Source organism: Trachemys scripta, chromosome 5, assembly GCF_013100865.1.
Source record: "Trachemys scripta elegans isolate TJP31775 chromosome 5, CAS_Tse_1.0, whole genome shotgun sequence".
Classification (NCBI taxonomy): domain Eukaryota; kingdom Metazoa; phylum Chordata; order Testudines; family Emydidae; genus Trachemys; species Trachemys scripta.
This window is the reverse complement of record NC_048302.1, coordinates 84,768,122-84,775,298: the sequence shown is the minus strand read 5'-3', so window position 1 is coordinate 84,775,298 and position 7,177 is coordinate 84,768,122.

Sequence of the window (7,177 nt, the reverse complement as noted above, 5' to 3'; positions counted from 1 at the left end):
GCATCTCTGGGATTCACAAGTTTTAACAACGCTCCATCCACACACAGGCATGATACTATAAACCTAAAATGCACTCAGTGTTTTTGTAACTGCTGTGTGTGTCATTTTACAAGAGTCCAGTAGAAAGGCATAACTACTTTTTGTCTTTTTCCAGAAGTCACCAGTCCTCCAGGTTACGTAGAGCTCATTACTATGTTCTTTGGATGTACAAGAATGACACACTATTTGATCTGATCTGTTTTTTACTGAGAATTTCTCTCACACATGTAAATCAGATCATCTTTAGACAGCTTTCAACAAAATCGTCTTTTCCACTTTTGATAAGACATGCTGTGCTCAGTTTTCACACTTTTTCGGGATTGATTTATTCTGCTTTGAATGATACCGCTGGAGCCCAGAGCCTCATCAAAAATAAATTGCTCTTTAGGCTGACAGAGGTCTAGGGCCCAGTTTCTTTATTAGAAGGTTCACTCCATGACTTAACTATTCTTTCTTCAATCCGCTGCTGCTTGAAATTGACTAAAAGTTTCTCTCTGCTGACAATATATAATATGATTTGTAAGACATACAATAAGCAATATTTACAGTATGTCCTAAACACTCCATGGTTCACTAATATAACACAGTATAGTTGATGTTTTTATATTTCTTCTTAATCAAACTTGTCAAAGTGCACAGAATTATTTTAATCCTCCTTATCTAGATTATTTACATTTTTGTTGACACATTAGATTATATAGTTTACATGAAATACAATACATTTATTTACACTTCTGCCCTTTCATTTCTAGTATGTTTGTGTATAAACCTGCTTTATCATATAAAATATATAAAAATATTCTAGGAACATCTAAAGCAGTTACAACAATAGACTAATATCACTGGGTCAACATGCAGTGTCAATTGTCTTTGTAGGGATAAAGTCTTAAATGGAAAGCTGAAGATTAACCTTATTTGTAAGTAAATATTGTGTTCATCACAGACAAAAATGCCCCAAGCATTTTGTATGGTTGGTAGGAAGCAAAGGTTAGTCGTGTATAGCCAGTTCTGAGAATCAGGACCACTGTGTTCTGTTCCGAGTCTGGCACTAGCTTGCTGTGTGACTATGGACAAGTCCCTTAATCTCTGTGTCAAAACATTCTCCTTGTGGAAAATGGGTCTAACAGTATAGTACCTCCTCAGGGGACTTCTAATACTCAAGGCTTTGAAATACTGATGGAAGATGGATTTGCAAAATATTGTTATCACAACATACCCTGGTAACATTTTTTAAAAAATCTGCTGGAGCAGTAAACACACAGCATACAGAACTTGCAATAGATTTTACTGTTCGGAGTTTCATAATATGCTTCAGAAGTTAATGCCTTTCCAAAATTTTAGTTTATATTGGTATAAGGAGCCGGTGATTTAAGTAGCTCGAGAAACGAATCTATTATTCTAAACCCAGAGAACAGTTCCATTTTGAATTATTCTGGTTTTGTTGACCAGAATTTGGGGAGACTCTTGACACTAGGGGTTCTGTTCAGCTCCATGTGAAGTGGATCCAGATCCCTCTTGGTTAGTGAAAACCAGTGAAGAGTCTCTGCCAATTGTGCCTTAGAGGAAATCTCCAGGTAGGTCATGGTAGGATCCATAGATCTAGGCCCATGGGGCCCACAAAACATGTATAAAAAGGTTCTATGGAAAGGTCTGTGAAGAGAGCGTGTTGTCCTCCACAGAGACTGGGAAGCACAAGGGGTCATTGGCAGGATAGGGGGAAGGCATTTCATTGCACAGCTTCTTCTTTACTCTATCCTAGTCTTGCAGCTTTGTTCTGCACCTGACTTGTGCTTCCTAGCAGACACTCTGCTATGACTGCAAATGCTGGCTGCAGACTGCCAACATACAAAAGGGGAAGCAGCCAGAACCTGAACCAGGGATGTCAGATGGGTGAGCACTTCTTTACCAGAGAATCAAATGGGAGCCACTCATGGTCAAACAAAAGGATTACCACACTGCAAAGTCATTGTTTCAGTTGGTGAATTGGAAGTTGCTCTTCCCATTGAAGAGAGGAAAAATCTTTGGTCTAGAATCTCAGCTTGCCTTTGATGTTCTTCACTAAGCAGTGTGAAAGAAATAGCTTATATGGGAATACAGACTTTATATAAAATTGAAAAATTTATATTTCAAATAGGTTTCATCTTGATCCTTTTCTCTAGCAAGATGAAGATTCCAGAAGATAAGTAGCTTGACCTATAAGCCCAGTTCCAAGTAGAAAGATTACTGTAGTTGTCTTGTTGGAAGAAACTAATTTAGAACTTGTTAATTCTGCTGATGAATGTTGAGTGACTACTTTTGCTGCTATGTTATTTTTTCAACCATTTATTTTATAAGGTTTTATATTGAGCTTTCTATAAGATAGTGACATAACCCTTTCTCCCAGTTACAGACAGTCCCACCTTCCCTTAATGTGATCTCATGTATCTGTTTATTTTATATTTATATTTATATTTATATTTATTATTATTATTTGGGGGGGGGTTCCAATTTGAACCTGATTGTACCAAGTTGCATAGCTCCAAGGTAGGCTCACACCTGAATTGTCTATTGTCCTTGGGCAGAGGTACTGAAAAGATGATTAAGTGAAGTTTGCCAACCATAAGAATCAAGAATAAGGTAAAGAATCCTCACCATATAGGTCCACAAGGGAAGACTGGTGTTTTGAAATCTCCCAGGCTGTTCACCTTTGGGAGAGCAAGTCACTGACAACATCATAAATAGGCCACTTCTGCTTTCATCCAGTCTCTCCCAGTACTCGGAGAAGGCCTGCTAGCAGGAAATGCTGTGCCAGCAGAGCATCACCATGTTGTTTGTTTTCCTTAACTGGGAAATGTCCCAGCCCTTTTGGCCTTTCTATTTTTAGGTTGTGTAACTGAATGTGTGGTTTGAGATTGTCATCTGTAACTTCTGTTAAATCAGAGTTGTCAAACTTCTATTTATCAAAAGTATGCTCAAAGTTTGTGTTACGGTACCACTGTTTGGGAGGTGGGAGCAGAGAGGAAAGGATTAGCCACCACATTAGTATGAATTCTAAAAAATAAGGCTTTATAATTGGCTCAGAGGTTGTGATACATTTTATAATTCTTTGTTTTCACTATTAGGGATACTTAATCATTCAGATTATAGATTTCATTCACTTTTGTAAAATTCTTTAGCTGGGATTTACATCCAAACACATGGACTTCCATGACTTTTGAGTCACACCATTGGTGCAGATACTTGGTTTAGAACTGGGTAAATGATTGACAAACTTTAACTTGACGAGCTCAAGTTAAATCAGATTTAATGCTGAAGTGTTCTCATTTCCATAAACAACATTGTTGTTATAAAGAATATGTCTAACACAAAAATTAATCTTTTCACAGCTTCTTAAAGAAATAGAAACAATTCTCAAGTTGATTGTTGAATTCAGTCTTCATCAACAATGTGCTCTTTAAAAAAAAAACTGTTGAGAAGCCTTTATGCAGCTTTATTCTAATCAGATCACTAATCCAAATACTGTACCATTAAAATACAGGGATAATTTTCAGTCATTCTTCGTCACTGCATAAATAGAAAGGGAATACCAAATAGTGTAGGTGGCAGGACAAGGAAGAAGAGAAGAGCAGCTAGCTCTGCAAGAAGAGGGGAAGAGCCAGTGGAGATTCACAGAGTTCAGAGCCCCAGGAAGATACAGGATGACTGGCAGAAGATTGAAAGGCAGAATAAAAGACAAGTGGACTTGCAGCCAGAAAGAACAGGGAGAAGCCCAGAGAATCACTAGGAAAAGGCAGGTTTATGAGTGGGGACTCCCTACTAAGAAGTACAAACTATCACCAAGGTTGATTCGGAGAACAGAAGGATGTGCTGTCTGCCAGGAGCTAAGATATGGGATGTGGACCTGAGGCTGAAGAGGATCCTAAGGGTAGCAGGAAAGAATCCATTGATTATCCTTCATGTGGGAACAAATGAGACAGCTAGATTCTCACTGGAACATATCAAGGGAGACTACACTAGGCTGGAGAAGACGCTTAAGGAAATGGAAGCTCAGGTGATCTTCAGTGGGATTCTGCCTGTCCCTAGAGGAGGAGAATGAAGGTGAAAGAAGATTATGATGATCAACAGATGGTTCAGGCAGTGGTGCTATAAAGAGGGCTTTGGGATGTGTGACCACTGGGAGGCATTCATGGACAGAGGACTTGTGGGATGGTCTCCACCTGAGTAGGGAGGGAAATAGACGATTGGCACAACTCATTAAAAGAATTGTAGTAGTAGAGCTTAGATGGTTTAGATGAAGGTTACCCAATATCTTAACTAAGACATTTTTAATGCTCAAAAATGAGTGGTTAGTACCTCTTCCCACACCATTTTTAATTTTCATGCAACTCTGCACTTCTGAGTTCTGGATGGAGTTTGTAGTGTTGAGATACTGTAAGAGAGGGTGTCTTCTCTTGTCTAACCAAGGTTTGAAATCTAGAAGCCTCTGTTCATTGGCTGAGCTATCAGGAAGGCCAGGGCTTTATAAAGCAGTAAGCAAGTGACCAGGGAGCTTTATAAACAGGGGCCACTAACAGGGAGTTTCGAGACTGAGTTTGGAAGGGGACTGGGAAGGGAGTGAGGTGCACTTGCCATTCTTTAAAACCTTTAACCTAAACTATAATCAAATCTTCTTGCTTTAAACAAAAATCCTATCATTAACCTAGGTAGCTGTAGGAGAGAATGCAGACAGAAGCCCAGTAGCATATTGGGGGCTATCAAGTTTATTGTACTGAATGCAGCATGTATGATTACCTTCCCTGTGGTCAGGTGGTGTATTGTGCATTCGGTGCAAGGAGCTCCTGGCCCTCAGAGACTGAGTACGGGCTTTGGAGGCCAGGGTAGCAGAACTGGAGGAGCTAAGGGAGGCAAAGAGGTATGTTGATGAGGCTTTCTGGGACACTGTAGATTTGTCCCACCTCCGGTCAGACAGCCCCAGTCCTGTTAAGAAGGATGAAAGGCTCAGGGAAGAAGAGCAGTCAACGGGAGCAGAGGGAAACCTTCCCATAGTTGGGACCCTCCTTCCAGATAATGTTGGGGTATCCTCTCGCACTGAGGTTACCTCTCCAGAGGCGGGAACTCCAGTCATTAGGAAAAGGCAGGTGTTAGTAATGGGAGCTTCGATCATTAGAAACATAGATAGCTGGGTTTGTGATGACCGGGAGAACCATATGGTGACTTGCCTGCCTGGTGCGAAGGTTGCAAATCTCTCAAGGCATCTAGATAGACTTATGTGTAGTGCTGGGGTGGAGCTGGTGGTCATGGTACATGTAGGTACCAATGCCATAGGGAAGGGTACGAGAGACGTCCTGGAGGCCAAATTTAGGCTGCTAGGAAAGAGACTGAAATCCAGGACCTCTATGGTAGCATTCTCAGAAATGCTTCCAGTTCCACGCACAGGACCAGGTAGGTAGGCAGAGCTTCAGAGTCTCAATGCGTGGATGAGATGATGGTGTAGAGAGGAGGGTTTTAGATTTATTAGGAACTGGGGAAACTTTTGGGATAGGGGGAGCATATACAGGAAGGATGGGCTCCACCTAAACAAAGTGGATCCAGACTGCTGGCACTTAACATTAAAAAGGCTGCAGAGCAGTTTTTAAACTAAGAGATGGGGGAAAGCCGATTGCTGCAGCAGAGCATGTGGATCGGACAGAGCCTTCTCTTAGAGGAGAGTCTATTGATAGAGATTCTCTAGGTTCTATTTAGGAGAAGGGGATGGAAGAGGATAAAGTATGGGCCAGATCAGACAAGAAACATTCACATAAAAAAGAATCTGACACTTCAGAAAAAGCAGACAAATAAACAGTGACAAGTTTTTAAAGTGCTTATACACAAATGCTAGAAGTCTAAATAATAAGATGGGTGAACTAGAGTGCCTCGTGTTAAGGAGGATATTGATATAATAAGCATCACAGAAACCTGGTGGAGTGGGGATAGTCAATGGGACGCAATCATTCTGGGGTACAAAATATATTGGAAGGACAGAACAGGTCGGGGGTAGGGAGGGGCAGGAAGTGGCACTATATGTGAATGAAAATGTAGAATCAAATGAAGTAAAAATCTTAAATAAATCCACATGTTCCATAGAATCTCTAAGGATAGTATTTCCATGCTTTAATAAGAATATAACAGTAGGGATATATTATCGACCACCTGACCAGGACAGTGATAGTGATGATGAAATGCTAAGGGAAATTAGAGAGGCTATCAAAATCAAGAACTCAATAATAGTGGGGGATTTCAATTATCCCTATATTGACTGGATACATGTCACCTCAGGACGAACTGCAGACAAAATTTATCGATACTTTAAATGACTGCTTCTTGGAGCAGCTGGTACAGGAACCCACAAGGGGAGAGGCAATTCTCAATTTAGTCCTGAGTGGAGTGCAGAATCTGGTCCAAGAGGTAACTATAACAGGATTGCTTGGAAATAGTGACCATAATATAATAACATTTAATATTCCTCAACAGCCCAACACTGTGGCATTTAATTTCAGAAAGGGGAACTCTGCAAAAATGAGGAGGTTAGTTCAACAGAAATTAAAAGGTACAGTGACTAGAGTGAAATCCCTGCAAGCTACATGGACACTTTTCAAAGACACCATAATAGAGGGCCAACTTAAATGTATACCCCAAATTAAAAAACACAGTAAAAGAACTAAAAAAGAGCCACCGTGGCTTAACAACCATGTAAAAGAAGCAGTGAAAGATAAAAAGTCATCTTTTCAAATGTGAAAATCAAATCCTAGTGAGGTAAATAGAAAGGCGCATAAACACTGCCAAATTAAGTGTTAAAATGTAATAAGAAATGCCAAAAAAGTGTTTGAAGAACAGCTAGCCAAAAAATCAACAGGTAATAACAAAATGTTTTTTAAGTACATCAGAATCTGGAAGCCTGCTAAACAACCAGTGGGGCCCCTGGACGATCAAGATAAAAAAGGCGCACTTAAAGACGATAAAGTCATTGCGGAGAAACTAAATGAATTCTTTGCTCCAGTCTTCACGGCTGAGGATATTAGGGAGATTCCCAAACCTGAGCTGTCCTTTGTAGGTGACAAATCTGAGGAATTGTCACAGATTGAAGTGTCACTAGAAGAGGTTTTGGAATTAATTGATAAAC